The sequence below is a fragment of the Pristiophorus japonicus genome, chromosome 3 (assembly GCF_044704955.1).
Source record: "Pristiophorus japonicus isolate sPriJap1 chromosome 3, sPriJap1.hap1, whole genome shotgun sequence".
Taxonomy (NCBI): domain Eukaryota; kingdom Metazoa; phylum Chordata; class Chondrichthyes; family Pristiophoridae; genus Pristiophorus; species Pristiophorus japonicus.
Window position 1 is genome coordinate 23,740,270 of NC_091979.1, and position 19,497 is coordinate 23,759,766.

Below are 19,497 nucleotides of genomic sequence, written 5' to 3' on the forward strand. Positions count from 1 at the left end.
GAAGCTGAAGGCACGGCCGCCAATGGTGGAGTGAAGGAAAACGAGGATACGCAAAGAGGCCTGAATTGGAAGAGGGCAGATATCTTGCGGGGGTTAGGGCTGGAGGAGGTTACTAAGATAGGGAGGGGCGAAGCCATGGAGGATTTGAAAACAAGGTTGAGAATTATAAAAATTGAGGCGGGTGGAGAGCCAATGTAGGTCAGCCAGCACAGGGGGGTTGATGGGCGAACTGGACTTGGTGTGAGTTAGGACACGGGCAGTCAACCGACCGATTCAACACTCAGTATGTTTTCTATTAGTTTTGTGGGTTGGTTTTCTAAGAATCAAAGGACCAAAGGGTTTTTCTCATATCTGAGTCAACAACTTTAGGAGCAAAGTAGAGAATACTGGGAATCAGAACTTGGGGTAGGGAAGGGGGAAATGGTTCTAATTTGATAAGCAGCAAGACTTACACAACATTGGACATAACACCACAAATCATTACAATATCACCACAGCTCTTCAGTTTAGGAATGGAGGACAAGCCCCCCCCCCCCCCTCCCCCCTTAGAGGCTATTTCAAGGGAAACTTGAAACATCCTGGAATACCCAATTGGTTAATCACTGACTGCAATATATCAACGGCCATTGCATCTTAACTGTACAGCGAGACTGGACTTCCAATCGATATTTTAAATTGGACAGTAAGCCAACTTTCAATTATTCACGTTGTTTGACAGTAATTACTATCACCCACCCTCCCGCGCACGCAAAGAGAATAATATCCAATTGAGATAATTTACTGCCACAAAAACTGCTCAATTGCCAGGAGGGTTGGAAAAATAATCAGGGTGAATGAAGATGCACAGCACTGAGCTTGATGAAAGGAAGTATTTGCGGCATTTCGCAATACCAGAACATCAGAACGTAAGAACTAGGAGCAGGAATAGACCATACGGCTCCTCGAGCCTGCTCCGACATTCAGTAAGATCATGGCTGATCTTCTACTTCAACACTTTCTCGCCAGAACCCCGTATTCCTTGATTCCCCTCGAGCCCAAAAATCTAGCGATCGCGGTCTTAAATGTACTCAATGACTGAGCATCCACAGCCTTCTGGGATAGAGAATTCCAAAGATTCACCACCCTCTGAGTAAAGAAATTCCTCCTCATCTCGGTATTAAATGGCCGACCCCTTATCCTGAGACTATGATCCCTGGTTCTAGACTCCCCCAGCCAGAGGAAACATCCGCCCTGCATCTACCCCGTCAAGCCCCCTGAGAATCTTATATGTTTCAATCAGTTCACCTCTCATTCTTCTAAACGCCAATGGTCAAATCCAACTCGCTTCTCATGAAATTTTTTCACCCTGGGGTGGTGAATTGAGGAGACACAATGGGGGCAAGCGAGCCCCAGGTGGGCAGAGGAAACGTTTCAAGGACACCCTCAAAGCCTCCTCGATAAAGTGCAACATTCCCACCGACACCTAGGAATCCCTGGCCAAAGACCGACCTAAATGGAGGAAGAGCAGCCGGGAGGATGCTGAGCACCTCGAGTCTCGTCGCCGAGAGCATGCAGAAAACAAGCACAGGCAGCGGAAGGAGCGTGCGGCAAACCAGACTCCCCAACCACCCTTTCCTTCAACCACTGTCTGTCCCACCTGTGACAGAGACTGTAATATTGGACTGTTCAGCCACCTGAGAACTCACTTTTGGAGTGGAAGCAAGTCTTCCTCGATTTCGAAGGACTGCCTATGATGATGAGATCGTGAACTTTTGTGATAGTGTAAAACATAACATAAGAACATAAGAAATAGGAGCAGGAGTAGACCATACGGCCCCTCGAGCCTGCTCCTCCATTCTGTACGATCTTGGCTGATCCGATCATGGTCTCAGGTCCACTTCCCTGCTCACTCCTCATAACCTCTTATTCCTTTATCGGTTAAAAAACAGTCTATCTCTGTCTTAAATTTATTCAATGTCCCAGCTTCCACAGCTCTCTGAGGCATCGAATTCCACAGATTTACAACCCTCTGAGAAAAGAAATTTCTCCTCATCTCAGTTTTAAATGGGTGGCCCCTTATTCTAAGATTATGACCCTAGTTCTAGTCTCCCCCATCAGTGGAAACATTCTCTCTGCATCCACCTTGTCAAGCCCCCTCATGAAATATACGTTTCGATAAGATTACCTCTCATTTTTCTGAACGCCAATGAGTAGAGGCCCAACCAACTCAACCTTTCCTCACAGGTCAACCCACTCATCCCCGGAATCAACCTAGTGAACTTCTCTGAACTGCCTCCAAAGCAAGTATATCCTTTCGTAAATATGGAAACCAAAACTGCACGCAGTATTCCAGGTGTGGCCTCACCAATACTCTGCATAACTGTAGCAAGACTTCCCTGCTTTTATACTCCATCCCCTTTGCAATAAAGGCCAAGATATTATTGGCCTTCCTGATCACTTGCTGTACCTGCATACTATCCTTTTGTGTTTCATGCACAAGTATCCCCAGGTCCCGCTGCACTGTGTCACTTTGCAATCTGTCTCCATTTAAATAATAACTTGCTCTTTGATTTTTTTTTCTGCCAAAGTGCATGACCTCACTGTCGGCAGCCCGTTTTACATCTCTCCCCGTTACTTTGTTCCATCGACTTCAATCAAGCCTGGGTCTCTTCTGCCAATTGCTTGCGCTCGTTGGCCAAGTGGGAGTATCTGGCCCTGATAGGATTGCTTTGACTGCGATGTTGCCCATTGCCATACAGCCGACTGGCACTTAGTCTGTGAAGAACAGTCACTTGAGCAAAGTGATCTTATTGAAACATATAAGCTTCTGAGGGGGCTTGACAGGGCGGCTGCAGAGAGGATGTTTCCCCTCGTGGGGGAATCTAGAACGTGGGGGCACAGTAGGGGTCGCCCATTTAAAACGGGAGACGAGGAGGAATTTCTTCCCTCAGAGGGTCGTGTATCTGTGGAATTCTCTGCCGCAGAGAGCTGTGGAGACTGGGTCACTGAATATATTTATTCTATTGGGGCATGGCAATTTTACTTTTGTTTCGGATATTTCCATGTGAGTACGTAATCTTTGTGGCCTTGTGAATGGGTTTCCTTATTCTCACTGTGTGCGGAAACTCTCTCCCTATTCAGCTCCCAATGCCTCGCATAGTGGCTCTATGAGGAATCAGAAACTTGCAGCCTCTCAACGACTTTTAACCCCTTCACAACTGCAGCAGCGCTCAAGGACTTGGGTCCAAACACCAGCGGCAAATACTAGTCTGCTTTGAGAACCACAGTCCCTGTCACAGGTGGGACAGATAGTCGTTGAGGGTAAGGGTGGGTGGGACAGATTTGCCGCACGCTCTTTCCGCTGCCTGCGTTTGTTTCCTGCATGCTCTCGGCAATGAGACTCGATGTGCTCAGCGCCCTCCCGGATGTACTTCCTCCACTTAGGGCGGTCTTTGGTCAGTTCAACCTTCGCCGTCTCCCGGCCAGATCCAAGACCACCCCAACCTCTGTCGCCGAACTACAGTACACGGACGACGCCTGCGTCTGCGCACATACAGAGGCTAAACTCCAGGACATCGTCAATGTAGTTACTGAGGCGTACGAAAGCATGGGCCTTACGCTAAGATAAGCACATGAACGAAGAAGGAACAGAATGATATGTTGATAGGGTGAGATGAAGTACAGTAAGAGGAGGTTTGTGTGGACCTGTTGAGCCGAATGGCCTGTTTCTGTGCTGTAAAATCCCATGTAATTGTGTGTACCCTTGACTGCCATGTTAGCCTCCAGTGCCTCCTGTGTGAACCTATCCATTCCTCACCTGATATCCACGCATATTAAACATTTTGCCCAATGATCGGGAGTAGGTACATGAGATAATATTTTCCCTTCCTTAATCCGGGCCGCGGGTGGGGGGCTGATTGTATCAAGAGTGTGGGCAAGTGCCATCTCCCCCAGGCATTGCCAACATACTCTGCTCCTGAAGGAACATGCCCCGTATGCCCCACCAATGCCCCCCTCCCCACCGCAACCCCCCCCCCCACCGCCGCAAGTTCAAGTTTGGAAACTCTCGTGCACCCCGAAAGAAAAACTTGCGCCTTTCATATCCTCAGGGCGTCTCAAAGCGCTTTCCAGCCAATGAAGTACTTTTGAAGTGTAGTCACTGTTGTAATGCAGGAAACGCGACAGCCAATTTGAGCACAGCAAGCTCCCACACACAGTAATGTGATAATGACCAGATAAACTATTTCAGTGGGATAAATATTGGCGAGGACACTTGGGGAAACTCCTCGAAATAGTGCGTCCACTCGCGAGAGCTGACCGGGCCTCGGTTTAAAGTCTCATCCGAAAGACGTCACCCCCGGCAGTGCAGCACTCCCTCAGCACTGCGCTGGGAGTGTCGGCCTAGAGTTTTGTGCTCAATCCTGATATGAATTTACATCCAACGGTTCTGAGGGATGTGCAGTGGAGATCCAGTTACCCTGTCTAGTTCTACTTAACAATTCCCGCCAGGAATTATGGAGGGCAGAGAATGACCAGAAGCAGCAAACCCGCCAGCCAATATTCCACTCTCCGCTGACCCTTGCTGGACAGTGCGTGAGGGGAACTGGATTGAGCACAACTGTGAGACGCTTCCTCCCATGGCTGAACAGTCACCGACCTCGATCACTCATTATGAGGGAAGAGGAATATATACAGAGGCTGTCAAAACCCACGAATCTCTACCCTAGAAGACTGTGTGCAGTTTTGGTTTCCATATTTACTAAAGGATATACTTGCTTGGAGGCAGTTCAGAGAAGGTTCACTCGGTTGATTCCGGGTATAAGGGGGTAGACCTATGAGGAAAGTTTGAGTAGGTTGGGCCTCTACTCATTGGAATTCAGAAGAATGAGAGGTGATCTTATCGAAACATATAAGATTATGAGGGGGCTTAACAAGGTGCATACAGAGAGGATACTTCCACTGATGGGAGAGATTAGAACTAGAGGGCATAATCTTAGGATAAGGGGCCACCCATTTAAAACTGAGATGAGGAAAAATTTCTTCTCTCAGAGGGTTGTAAGTCTGTGGAATTCGCTATCACACAAAGTTCAAGATCTAATCATCATAGGCAGTCCCTCGAAATTGAGGAAGACTTGCTTCCACTCCAAAAGTGAGTTCTCAGGTGACTGTACAGTCCAATAGGGGAATTACAGTCTCTGTCACAGGTGGGACAGACAGTACAAAATGGCGGAGCAGGCTCGAGGGGCCGCATGGCCTACTCCTGCTCCTACTTCTTATGTTCTAGCGCACGCGGGGAGGGAACATTCGGGAAAGGGAAACCGGAGAGAGAGAGAAAGAGAGAGAGAGAGATACAAAAACATACAAAGACCAGGGCAACATACGCATTGCAACATTAATAGTCAATCTGCTCACCCATAGGCACCGCCCGTTTCCTCTTTCACCGTAAGCGTACCTGGTTCTGTCCAAGCGCTTCACCAGATACATTGGGGCAGTTCACCTACCTCATCGTACCTTTCAAAGTCTCTGCACACAGCTCTCTTCTTCCTGGTTGAGTCACTTTCCCCTTTCCATGAATACCCTCCTGTGTCTGATTTGCCAAGTTTCAGCCGCCGTGGGCCCCCTCTTTGACAAATGAATAGAAGCAGTGCGAGCAGAGGAAAAAAGCTACCTAATTCGCCATGCCTCACCCACAAAGAGGCATGGTGAATTGCGATGACTAATGATGGCGCAGAGACTGATGAAGCCAAGACAGGACTTACTAATATGCTAAAAACGAAAATGGGGTTTTAAACTCTTACCGTAGCCGCAACACAAGTGTATCGTATCCCGTGTCCGTATGTTCCCGTATAACCTGCAAGAGAGAGTGGGAAGGCCCTTTCAGTACAATGGCTCTTTCGACTTGAATCATATGAGAAGAGACCGGGACATCCAACGGAAAGGAACTTTCAACGTCAATAGTGAAGGCTCACGCTTGGAATTTGCTTTAACACAGATTTAACAATATAAGAACATAAGAAACAGGAGCAGGAGTAGGCCATTCAGCCCTTCCGAGTTCGCCTCCGCCATTCAATAAGATCATGGCTGATCCGATCTTGGCCTCAACTCCACTTCCCTGCCCGCTCCCCATAACCATCGACTCCCTTATCGTTCAAGAGTCTGTCTATCACAGTTGTGAATACATTCAATGACCCAGCCTCCACAGCTCTCTGGGGCAGAGAATTCCAAAGATCACGACCCTCTGAGAGAAGAAATTCCTCCTCATCACCATTTTAAAGGGGCGACCCCTTATTCTGAAACTATGCCCTCTAGTTCTAGATTCCCCCTCGAGGGGAAACATCCTCTCTGCATCTACCCTGTCAAGCTCCCTCAGAATTTTATACGTTTCAACAGGATCGCCTCTCCTTCTTCTAAACTCCAATGAGCACAGGCCCAATCTTGTCAACCTTTCCTCAGATGACAATCCCAACATCTCAGGAACCAACCTCGTGAACCTTCTCTGAACTGCCTCCAATGCAAGTATATCCCTCGTTAAATAAGGAGAGCAAAACTATACGCAGTACTCCAGGTGTGCAGTACTTTAGCAATGAGATTAGTAAATTGGGCCCTCCCAGCCCTCTCCGAAGGTGTTGCTTCCCGCTGTAGTGTGGCTCGACAGGCACCGAGCTTTCTCCACACCTCACCCGGGCGGGCACGCTCATGAGAGTCAGTGGAGAACAAAGGAAAAAGCTCCTTTCACGCCCTCAGGATGTGTCAGCCGTGGCTCAGTTGGGCAGTTCGCCTCTGAGTCAGAAGGTTGTGAGTTCAAAGTCCCACTCTCAGAGAGTTGAGCACAAAAATCTAGGCTGACACTCCTCTCCGGTGCAATGAAACAAAACAAATCCTGCTTTCGCTTGAAGGAATCCAGCAAATCACCGTGCACTCACCATCCTCCCTCCCTCACTCTTTGGTATGAGGCTCAATTAGTAGCGCTCTCGCCTCGGAGTCAGAAGGTTGTGGGTTCGAGTCCCACTCCAGAGACTTGAGCAAAAAGAAATCTAGGCTGACACTCCAGTGCAGTGCTGAGGGAGCGCTGCACTGTCGGAGCTGCCGTCTTTCAGATGAGACGTTAAACTGACGGCCCGTCTGTTCGCTCAGGTGGAAGTAAAAGATCCCATAACACTATTTCGAAGAAGAGCAGGGGAGTTATCCCCGATGTCCCGGCCAATATTTATCCCTCAATCAACATCACAAAAACAGATTATCTGGTCATCATCACATTGCTGTTTGTGGCAACTTGCTGTGCGCAAATTGGCTGCCGCGTTTCCCACATTTACATGTTGGCCTTTATTGCCAGGGGGATGGAGTATAAAAGCAGAGAAGTCCTGCTACAACTGAACAGGGTATTGGTGAGGCCACACCTGGAGTACTGCGTGCAGTTTTGCTCCCCGTATTTAAAGAAGGATATATTTGCACTGGAGGCTGTTCAGAGAAGGTTCACTAGGTTGATTTCAGAGATGAGGGGGTTGACTTATGAGGATAGGTTGAGTAGGTTGAGCCTATACACATTGGAGTTTAGAAGAATGAGAGGTGATCTTATTGAAACTTATGATAATGAGGGGGCTTGACAAGGTGGATGCAGAGAGGATATTTCCACTCAAAGGGGAAACTAAAACTAGGGGACATAGGCTCAAAATAAGGGGCCACCTATTTAAAACTGAGATGAGGAGGAATTTCTTCTCTCAGAGGGTTGTAAATGTGTGGAATTCTCTGCCCCAGAGAGCTGTGGAGGCTGAGTCATTGAATATATTTAAGGCGGGGATGGACAGATTTTTGAGCAATAAGGGAGTAAAGGGTTATGGGGAGAGGGAAGGGAAGTGGAGCTGAGGCCAAGATCAGATTTGCCACGATCTTATTGAATGGCGGAGCAGGCTCGAGGGGCTGAATGGCCTACTCCTGCTCCTATTTCTTATGTTCTTTACAATAGTGACTGCACTTCAAAAAGTACTTCATTGGCTGTAAAGCGCTTTGGGGCGCCCAGGGGTCGTGAAAGCGCTATATAAAGGCTTAATACAGTGAGAGCTAAACCACACGAACAAAAGTAACTTTATTTATATCGCATACCTCCTCCGTGTGACCAGCGGATGCCTGAATCACCCAATCTAATCTGTGGCACGCACAAGTACTTTATGACCAGGATTAGGTAGCTGGGAAGCGAGAGCTTGGAATTCAACGCTCTGGTAATTTGCATCCAATTACTGAAGGCTTTCTTTCCTACCCCTCCTGCACCCTCCCCTCGGGAATTCCTCTGCCTCAGAGGCTGAAACTCAAAGCATTCTTACAGATCGCAGGTGAAAGAGGTTACGCAATGTTCGTAAGTTTAATTTGAAATAATAATGAGCAGATTGCTGTCTTTAATTGGCATTAACCCAATCCGTGAACAACATAATTGCAACCTGCAGCAGGAACTAAGGTTCTGGCAGTGGAACATTTTTGTGCTGTTTATTTGAAGGACTAAGTCATATTTCTACCCCCCCTCCTTCCCACTCCTCTCCTGAACGCGTTGGGATACGGTTTCCCCAGACACTGTTGTCATTTCTTCATACAGGAGCGGCAGACAATTCCCCCCCATCCCCCCCCCACCCCGCCCGCCATGGGCACCTCACAGTCGAGCGAAATTCCTGCTCCCACTAGGGCCCCAAGTTTCCACATGATTTGCTCCTGATTTTTTGGAGCAACTGGTGTAGAACGGAGTATCTTAGAAATCGGAATTCTCGCCATTTAGTTTGCTCCAGTTCTAGTCAGTTAGAACAGTTTCACTTTGGAACAGAATTTTTTTTTCAAAAGGGGGTGTGTCCGGCCACTTACGCCTGTTTTCAAAGTTTCGTCAGTGAAAACTTACTCCAAACTAACTTAAAATGGAGTAAGTGAAGATTTTTGTACGCTCAAAAAAACCTTGTCCACACTTTAGAAAATCAGGCGTCGGTTACAAATCAGGCGTAGGGAATGGCGGGGGGGTGTTTAAAGGGAAGTTTACAAACATTAAACATTTCAGTTTTACAAATAAAGAGCCATCATCAATAATAAATGATAAATACATCAATAAATCAACCAATAAATCAACCAGAAAAAAATTATTAATTAATTTAAGAAATAATTTTTTTTTCAAAAAATCAATAAATAAAACATTTTCTACTTACCGACTTCAGCACCGGGAGCCCTCCAACAGCGTGCTGGGATGCCCCCCCCCCACACCCCAGTGTGTCTCTGTCAGTGTCTCTATCTCTCTGTCTGTCTGTGTGTGTCTCTCATTCTCTGTCTGTCAGTGTCTGTGCTTCTGACAGTGAGGGGAGGGGGAGGAGGGGGGGAGAGGGAGAGAGGGGGGGGGAGAGAGGGGGTAGAGGGAGAGAGGGGGGGAGCAGAGGGAGGGAAGGGGGAGGGATGGGGAGAAGGGGGAGGGATGGGGGAGAAGGGGGGAAGGGGGAGGGGGGAGAAGGGGAGATGGGAGAGGGGGAGAAAGGGGAGGGGGGGAGGAGGAAAAGGGGGAGGGGGAGGGGGAGGAGAAGGGGAAGGGGTATGGGGGGGAGGTGGAGGAGGAGAAGGGGAAGGGGGAGGAGGAGAAGGGGGGAGGAGGGGAAGGGGGTAGGAAGAAAAAGGGGGGGAAGGAAAAGGGGGGGAAAGGAGAGGGGGGGGAAAGGAGAGGGGGGGGAAGGAGATGGGGGGTGGGGGGGAAAGGAGATGGGGGGGGGAAAGGAGAAGGGGGAAGGAGGCTGAACGGGCCGGGCCCGGCTGGGCCCGAGACTTCGGGCGGGGCCCGTCCCCAGCACCAGATTTACAGATAGGTGGCGTTGGGTCGGGTCGGGATCGTGGGTCGGGTCAGGGGGTGGTGGGAGGGAGGTTGGTTTGGTTCGGATCGGGTGGAGGGAGGGAGAGGGAGGTCAGGTCGGGGGGAGGGAGGTCAGGCCGGGTCCAGTCGGGGTGGGGGGGGAGCGGGAGTCGGGTCGGTGTCGATGTCGGGTCCGGTCCGGAGGCGGGGGGCGGGGGGGGGGAAGCGGGAGTCGGGTCGGTGTCGGGGTCTGGTCTGGTCCAGGGGCGGGGGAGAAGCGGGAGTTGGGTCGGTGTCGGGGTCTGGTCTGGTCCAGGGGCGGGGGGGAAGGGGGAATCGGGTCGGTGTCGGGTCCGGTCCGGAGGCGGGAAGCGGGAGTCGAGTCGGGTCGGGAGGAAGTAGGAGCTGACCGTGGGAGGAGACTTATTCACGCAGCCCCAGTGAGGCCATTCGGCCAGGGCTAGGGGCTGCGTGCTTCGGCCCCTCCCACACAGTTTTGGACGCCTAGAGCTACTGCACATGCGCGCCCACTGTAGCGCGCATGTGCAGAGGTCCTGGCACTGTTTTCAGCGCAGGGACCTGGCTCCGCCCCCTACAGCTTGTGCTGCGCTGCGCCGAGCTGCAAACGACCTGCAGGGAGCTGGAGAATCTGGAAGTTTTTTTTAGGCGCACTTTGTGGCGCGAAAAACGGGCGTCAATGACGGGACTGCGCCGTTCTAGGCGCAGCTCGAAACTTGGGCCCTAGGAGTCCACACCAGCCAGAGACTGGGAATGGGAACACCGGCTGATTTTCACCCCCTCCCCCGCCCTAACTCATTGAAATCGGTCGAATCAGCACAGGGCAGGACTGTAGCCAAGGGAAGGCCACATTGTTCGCATGCCCAACACGAGACTCCCAAAGCAAGCGCTCTACTCGGAACTCCTACACGGCAAGACAAGCCAAGGGTGGGCGGTGGAGACATTTCGGGGTCACCCTCAAAGCCTCCTTGATAAGGTGCAGCACCCCCACCGACACCTGGGAGTCCCTGGCCAAAGACTGCCCTAAGTGGAGGAAGTGTATCCGGGAGGGCGCTGAGCACCTCGAGTCTCGTCGCCGAGAGCATTCAGAAAGCAAGCGCAGGCAGCGGAAAGAGCGTGCGGCAAACCAGTCCCACCCATCCTTTCCCTCACCGACTATCTGTCCCACCTGTGACAGGGACTGTGGTTTTCGTATTGGACTGTTCAGCCACCTAAGGACTCATTTTTAGAGTGGAAGCAAGTCTTCCTCGATTCCGAGGGACTGCCTATGATGATGATGATGCTCACCTGGGACTGGGGACTGGGCCAATGGTTTGAGATCAGCGAATTCAGCCGGAACGGGGAATCGAAATCGTCAGAAATCGACTCTGGGACTTGACATATCTTTCAAGGCTGTACTGAGGGAGCGCTACATTGTCGGAGGTGCCGTTCATGAGATGAGGCGTTAAACCGAGGTCTCATCTACTCTTTGGTGGATATAAAAGATCACATGGCACGATACAAAGTATAAGATGTTCTGGTGTCCTGGTCAACATTCCTCCTCAAGTCGATCCAACAAAAGACAGATTAACCGGTGCGGTTTGTGGAACCTGCGCAAATTGGCTGCCGTGTTTGCCTAAATCACAAATGCACTTCGCTGTATGTGATACACTTTGTGAGACATGGTAAGCCACTAAATAATTCTCCCACTTCCCTTCCACACCATTGTCAGCCGTGCCTTCAGCTGCATAGGCCTTAAGCTCTGAAATTCCCTCCCTAAACCACTCCGCCGCGCTCTCTCCTCCTTTAAGACCCTCCTTAAAACCTACCTCTCTGACCAAGTTTTTTCTCCCAAGTGTCTCCGTCTTTGGCTCAATGCCCAGTCAGATAACGCTCCTGGGAAGCGCCTGGGGGCCGTTTTACTAGCTAAAGGGCGCTATATAAACGCAAGTTGCTGTCGTGTATGGAGTCTTTAACTCCTGCTGTGTGGAATTCCAACAGAAACCATCGTTCCTATTTACTCCCACTCTCCAAAATTGCTGATCCAAATGGGTTTAGTTTTATCTGGCTCATTACTCCATATACCAGGGCCAGCCGCCTGCCAGGTCTCATCCAATACACCGGCAGATTCTGAAAACTAATCCCTCTTGAGTGATTTCTTCTGGTTTTCTTCAGATTAAATTTCTGAATGAACAATTTAATCAATTACAATTATCACTATCAACATATATAAAAAAACGATGCTGTTGCTTGGTAACTTGTTTTGCAAGAGGGAGTTGATTGGGTTCGTGATCAGCCATGCACTGAGAATGTCTAAATTTTCCCATTTGAAATAAAATATAATTAAGCAAATGACTATGAACATTTTTAAAGCACTGGTTCGGACCCCAACTGGAGTACTGTGTCCAATTCTGGGCACCACACTTTAGGAAGGTGATTAGCCTTAGAGAGGGCGCAGAAAAGATTGGTTCCAGGGATGAGGGACTTCAGTTACGTGGGAGGACAGAAGCACCAACGTCAGTGTCCTCGATCAGGCCAACATCCCCAGCATCGAAGCACTGACCACACTCGACCAGCTCCATTGGGCGGGCCACATTGTCCGCCTGCCCGACACAAGACTCCCACAGCAAGCGCTCTACTCGGAATCCCTACACGGCAGGCAATCCCCAGGCGGGCAGAGGAAACGTTTAAAGGGCACCCTCAAAGCCTCCCTGATAAGAGTGCAACATCCCCACCGACACCTGGGAGCCCCTGGCCAAAGACCGCCCTAAGTGGAGGAAGAGCATCCGGGAGGGCGCTGAGCACCTCGAGTCTCGTCGCCGAGAGCATGCAGAAATCAAGCGTGGTCAGCGGAAGGAGCGTGCAGCAAACCAGACTCCCCACCCACCCTTTCCTTCAAGCACTATCTGTGACAGAGACTGTAATCGCCAGATTGGACTGTACAGTCACCTGAGAACTCAATTTCGAGGGACTGCCTATGATGATAGGATAGACGGGAGAAGCTGGGGTTGTTCTCCTTCGTGCAAAGAAGGTTGAGAGGAGATTTGATAGAGGAGTTCAAAATCATGAGGGGGGTCTGGACAGAGTCGAGAGAGACACTGTTCCCATTGGCGAAGGGGTCGAGAAGCAGAGGACGCAGATTTAAGGCGATTGACAGAAGAACCAAAGGCGACATGAAGGAAAACGTTTTTATGCAGCGAGTGGCTAGGATCTGGAATACACGGCCAGAAAGGGTGGTGGAGTCAGATTCAATCGTGGCTTTCAAAAGGGAGTTGGATAAGTACCTGAAGGAAAAGCATTTGCTGGGCTACGGGGCAAAGGCGGGTGAGTGGAGCTAGCTGAAGTGCGCTTGCAGAGTGCCGGCACAAACTCGACAGCCTCCTTCTGTGCTGTAACTATGATTCTATACCGTACAAAAATTTCTCAGTGCATCAGAAAGGTTGCCTGTTGCAGTGTGAATGAGCCAAGGCAACCAAGATGGTGGACAGGCCTTCTCCCGGGTTTGCTGTGGCTGCTGCTGCTGCTCGAGCCTGTCCCAGGAAATTAGTCAGGCCCCACAAGTACCCCAAAGCAGCCTCACTCTCTCTTCAGCGCACAATAAGTTCAATTTCATAAAAAAAATAAGCAAGTGTGGAACGAGAGCAAGGCCGAGCGGTGAAATCGAGCCCGCTGGTTCAGGCGACGCACAATGCAGCCCCAAACCTCAACGCAGTACAGGGCCATTCAGCTCGGTTTGCCTCTACCAGGATTAGCTCCGCACCAGAGCTGTCGAATCCCATTTGGTACAATCACGCAGCATAAAACGAGGCCATTCGGCCCATCGTGTGACTGTGCCGGCTCTTTGAAAGAGCTATTCAACTAGACCCACTCCCCGCACCCCCACCCCTAATAGTCCTTGAAATGTTTTTCCTTTTCAAGTATATAGCTGCTTTCCTTTTCAAGTATATAGCCGTCTCATTCGAGGCTCATCGCCTAGAGTATGCAGAAATCAATTCCTTTTTGAAAGTTACTATTGAATCTGCTTCCGCCGCCCTTTCAGGCAGTGCCTTCCAGATCATAACAACTGGCTGTGTGAAATAATGTCTCCTCATCTCTTGCCTCATACTCTAACGATTCATCTAATTCCCTCTTGCATTTTGTGATCGATTTGATTTCAATAACTCGTGGCAATGCCGTCCATGTGTCAAGAACCCTTTACGTCAAGATAATCTCTTCCAACTTCCCACATTATGCTTCTCATCGGTCTAATCATGAATTCTGTCCAAATCATTTCACCTCCCGAGGGAGTTCTGTATAAATACTCCTCGATTTCCCCGAATGTAACCGCAAGCAAAACTTCGGAACATTTGCCGACAGCCACATCTCCTCTGTGCAAACCCGCTCCCACCCCCAGCACCACACCACCTGCTCAAGATACAGACACGATCACATCCCATAGTTGCTTTGATTATATCAGTCTATATCTCTACCCTTGATGACCTTGAATCCTGTGCCCAGGCAGATAATGATTCAGTACTCTTAGAAAGACTTGCATTTATATAGCACCTTTCGCGACCGCCGGACAGCCAATTTTTGGAGTGCAATCATCGTTGTAATGTGGGAAACACGGCAGCCAATTTGCGTAAAGCAAGCTCCCACAAACAGCAATGTGACAAGGACCAGATAATCTGTTTTTGTTATGTTGATTGAGGGATAAATATTGGCCCCAGGAGACTGGGGAGAACTCCCCTGCTCTTCTTCGAAATAGTGCTATGGGATCTTTTATGTCCACCTGAGAGAGCAGACGGGGCCTCGGTTTAACGTCTCATCCGAAAGACGGCACCTCCGACAGTGCAGTGCTCCCTCAGCACTGCACTGGGAGTGTCCGCCTGGATTTATGTGCTCAGTTCCCTAGGGTGGGGACTTGATCGCACAACCTTCTGACTCAGAGTCGAGTGTGCTGCCCACTGAGCCACTTGTAATGTGAAGGACTTACCTCCGAAGGTATCAGCCTGTTTCTTTTAGTCATTCTTAGAATCATCACAGAATGATAGAAGTTTATAGCACGGTAGGAGGCCATTTCGGCCCATCGTGTAAAGGACTCGCTGTACGAGGGACAGCAAACACTAAATAATCAACGTCAAAAAAGAAGTACGTTTACAAATGGATTTGTGCCTGAGAATGATGAGGAAGTAACACTGGAACTTAGATTAGAATTCTGCCCCAGAGGTTGATTCAGGAAAAATCCATGTTTCAGATTTTCATACCTTCAGGAGTGAAGAAACTTTGTATTACTTCCCCCTTCCCCCACTCTCCCTATCTTCCACCTCCTCACCATCGGTCTATTCAGAAAGCGCTAACATGTGCTTAAACTACACAGTATTTACTGCCGTCGTACGCTGCTCCCTCTGATGGAGGGTGTACCACTGCAGGAGGGCGACGGCTGTGAAGGCAGGTCACTGATTGCAGTGCAGGCAGGCGCAGCAGGTGGGGCGAAGGAGCGGCTAGAGTTGTTTGTAGAAGGAAGTGATCGGGCCCCAGGAGAGGCGTGAGTCTGGGGCCCAGGGGCTGCACGGGCCCAGCCCACACTGCGATATGTGCGCGCACTAGGGTCTGTGCAGCAGAGCTGGTCTCCAGTTAGTCTTGGTTAACCCTAGACCTGGCTCTGTCAAGCCCGTGTGGTGGCTGGTGTGCAACGGCCACCATACATTAAAAAAATCCACACACAGGCATCTTCCACCCTTCAACATGTAGTTCGGGATCTGGAATATTAGGTCCTTCATTGAAACACCTGCGAACTCATCCCTTTTTGGCGTGGAAGCAAGTCACCCTCGCTTCGAGCGACTGCCTATGATGATGATGATTTACACCACAGTAACAGGCCATTCGGCCCATAGGTCCGTGCCGGTGTTTATGCTCCACACGAGCCTCCTCCCACCCCTCTTCATCTCACCCCATCAACATATCCTTCTATTCCTTTCTCCCTCACCTGCTTATGTCACTTCTCCTTGAATGCTACTTGTCTCAAATACTCCCGTGTGGTAGATGGTTCCACTTTCTCACCACTCTCTGGATAAAGAAGTTTCTCCTGAATTCCCGATTGGATTTATTAGTGACTGCCTGATATTTATGAACCTCAGTTCTGGTCTCACTTGCAAGCGGAAATATCTTCTCTACGTTTACCTTATCAAGCCCTTCCATAATCTTAACAACCTCGATCACGTCACCCCTCAGTCTTAGACTGATTATCCTCGCACGGACTAGCCCTTCTCCCTACCCACCCCTGCAAAAGAAAGACTTGCATTTATATAGCGCCTTTCATGACCACCAGACATCCCACAGCACTTTACAACCAACGAAGTACTTTTTGGAGTGTAGTCACTGTTGTAATGTAGGAAACACAGCAGCCAATTTGCGCACAGCAAGCTCCCACAAACAGCGATGTGACAATGACCAGATAATCTGTTTTTTAATGATGTTAGTTGAGGGATAAATATTGGCTAGGGCACCAGGGTATAACTCCCCTGCTCTTCTTCGAAATAGTGCCATGGGATCTTTTATGTCCACCCAAGAGGGCAGACAGGGCCTCAGTTTAATGTCTCATCTGAAAGACGGCACCTCCGACAGTGCAGCGCTCCCTCAGCACTGCACTGGAGTGGAGTGTCAGCCTAGATTATTGTGCACAAGTCTTGGAGTGGGATTTAAACCCACAGCCTTCTGACTCAGAGGCGAGAGTGTTACCCACTGAGCCACGGCTGACACTCACACTCTCTGGGGCAAAAGTGCTGTGGTGGGAATGCATGACGGATTGCCTCAGTGGCGCCGTCCCGCCACCCTCGGTGCTGCCACAATTGACAGGTTTGCTTCCAACTGACTGGCGGGTCTCTTTCCTAGCTTCGTTACCCGTGGCGACAGTCGGGAGAATATGGGATGTCTAACCCTGGGCTCCATTCAGCTTCACCCCCCCCGGCAATGAGCAATGAAATTCTGAGGGGGCTCGACAGCATAGATGCAGAGAGGATGTTTCCCCCTCCTGGGGGAATCTAGAACTGGGGGGCATAGTCTCAGAATAAGGGGTCGCCCATTAAAAACGTAGATGAGGAGAAATTTCTTCTCTCAGAGGGTGGTGAATCTGTGGAATTCTCTGCCCCAGAGAGCTGTGGAGGCCGAGTCATTGAATATATTTAAAGGTGGAGATAGACAGATTTTTTGAACGATAAGGGACTAAATGGTTATGGGGAGCGGGCAGGGAGGTGGAGTTGAGGCCAGGATCAGATCAGCCATGATCTTATTAGAAACATAGAGAATAGGTGCAGGAGTAGGCCATTCGGCCCTTCGAGCCTGCATCACCATTCAATATGATCATGGCCGATCATGCAACTTCAGTACCCCACTCCCGCCTTCTCTCCATACCCCTTGATCCCTTTAGGCGTGAAGGCCACATCTAACTCCCTTTTGAATATATCCAACGAACTGGCCTCAACAACTCTCTGTGGTAGAGAATTCCACAGGTTCACAATTCTCTGGGTGAAAAAGATTCTCCTCATCTCGGTCCTAAATGGCTTACCCTTTATCCTTAGACTGTGACCCCTGGTTTTGGACTTCCCCGGGAACATTCTTCCTGCATCTAACCTGTCCAGTCCCGTCAGAATTTTATATGCTTCTATTAAATGGCCTACTCCTGCTCCCATTTCTTATGTTCTTTTGAGAGAGAGGAGAGAGAATCCACTTGTAATCTCCTTTACTTGGAGATACAGCCAAGCCATCTGCAGCTCTTGTAAAGGACTGCCACTTGCTCATTATTCAACTCGATACAAATGATGGAACAGTTTTGAGGCGCTGCCAAGCACGATACATCTCAGCCTAATCAAACCCTTATAAAAAAAACCCTCAGCTGGAATGAATGTTAGAAAGCTCTGAATATATTTCCCTTGCAGAATAAGCAATAACCAACTGATTAATTACTTAGAAAATACACAGCTTATGGAAGCGACAGTAATGTCTAGGTCACTTAGAAGTGTCTTATTTGACTTCAGCTTCATTACTGCAAATGTTGATATTTTCCCTTCTTTCTTCATAAAGGTAAACACATCCCTCCTGTTCCCTCAAGGGTTTGAAACTCCGAACATCAGGAAATAAAGTGTCAGTGGGCAGCGCTCTCGCCTCCGAGTCAGAAAGGTCGTGGGTTCAAGTCCCACTCCGGGGACTTGAACACAATAAATCTAGGCTGGCGCTCCCAGTGCCCGAACTGAGGGAGCGCTGCTCTGTCGGAGGTGCCGCCTTTCGGATGAGATGTCAAACCAAGTCTGTTCTATGTCGAAAAAGAGCAGGGGAGTTCTCCGGGTCAATATTTATCGCTCAATCAATAGCACTCAATCAATGGTCATTATCTCTTTGCTGTGTGTGGGAGCTTGCTGTGCGCAAATTGGCTGCCGCGTTTCCTGCATTACAGCAGTGACCTGTGCTTCATTGGCTGTAAAACACTTGGGGACATCCTGAGGACGTGAAAGGTGCTATATAAATGCAAGTCTTTCTTTCTTTACAGGTTGGCATGTTAACAGGTATGTGGGGATTGTGCGGAGGGGCACTGAACGTTCTTGGCCTTCAAAAATTCTTAATGCGGCGCTGCCTGCTCTGGTCAAATAGCTTTCTGACATTTGTTGGCTGGATTCGCGCCTGAAAAAAATGGCAGGTTGGGGCAAGATACCAGACAGTGGCTGTTGGCTGAGGTATAAATATTGGCCCAGGACACCGGGGATAATTCCGCTGGCTCTTCTTCAAAATAGTGCCCGTGGGATCTTTTACATCCACCCGAGAGAGCAAACGGGGTCTAGGTTCAACGTTTCATTCGAAACACCTCTGACAGTGCAGCACTCCCTCAGCACTGCACTGGGAGTATCAACCTGGATTTTTGTGCTCAAGTTCCTGAAGTGGGACTTAAACCCACAACCTTCTGAATCAGGAGCAAGAGCGCTACCCACTGAGCCACAGCTGACACTTTATAATTTAGCGCATCGCAGGGCATAGAAGGGAGGCCATTCGGCCCATCATGCCTGTGCCAGCTCTTTCAAAGAACTAAATAGTCCAGCCCCCTCTCTCTTTCTCTGTAGCCCTGTCATTTCCTTTTCAAGTTATGTATATCATAATTCATTTTCTGGAATAATGTTCCAACAATAAATTCAGTTGCAGGTTTAAAGATCAAGGGACGATGAAGGGGAATTACAAGACTGTCGCTCTGATTGACAGGTGTAAATTATGACCGGGAGCCCTGAACAGCTCATGAAATGTTGGTGGAGATTGAATTACAGCCCGCCACTGTCTGCAATTGTTATTCCTTGCAAAAATGCAGACTGTCGCTTGGATTGCAGAGGCGTACAACCCACAACGTATGCAAAAAGGTGATAGAGGGGACGGTAATAAATCATTGGCTTGGCCACGCTTAGAATGGCGTGTACAGTTCTGGTCGCCGCAGTACATGAAGGATATTGCTGCTATTGAAAGGATACAGAGTCAAGCAACCAGAATGATTGAGGGGATGGAGAGATTGAATTATGATGAGCGATTACGTAAATTGGGCATGCAATCACTGGAAGAGAGAAGGTTGAGAGGCAGTGTGATTGCTGTTTTCCAGGATTGTAAAGGAACAAGATGATGTTAGAGCATGACAAGCTGTTTCACCTTGCTCAGAGCAGTGCAAACAGAGGACACAGCCAGCTTTTGAAGTGTTGGTGGGGGTGGTG

General features: G+C 49.4%; 1 protein-coding gene across 2 annotated transcripts in view; it reads right to left on the reverse strand.

Annotated features, from left to right (window-relative positions):
• sema5ba (sema domain, seven thrombospondin repeats (type 1 and type 1-like), transmembrane domain (TM) and short cytoplasmic domain, (semaphorin) 5Ba) overlaps window positions 1-19,497 on the reverse strand; it is a 483,409-nt gene that overhangs the window by 346,602 nt on the left and 117,310 nt on the right. For both annotated transcript variants that reach the window (XM_070875254.1, XM_070875253.1), the window contains exon 2: window positions 5,778-5,830. The gene's annotated coding sequence lies outside the window, so the exon portion shown is untranslated. The remainder of the gene's footprint in view (window positions 1-5,777; window positions 5,831-19,497) is intronic.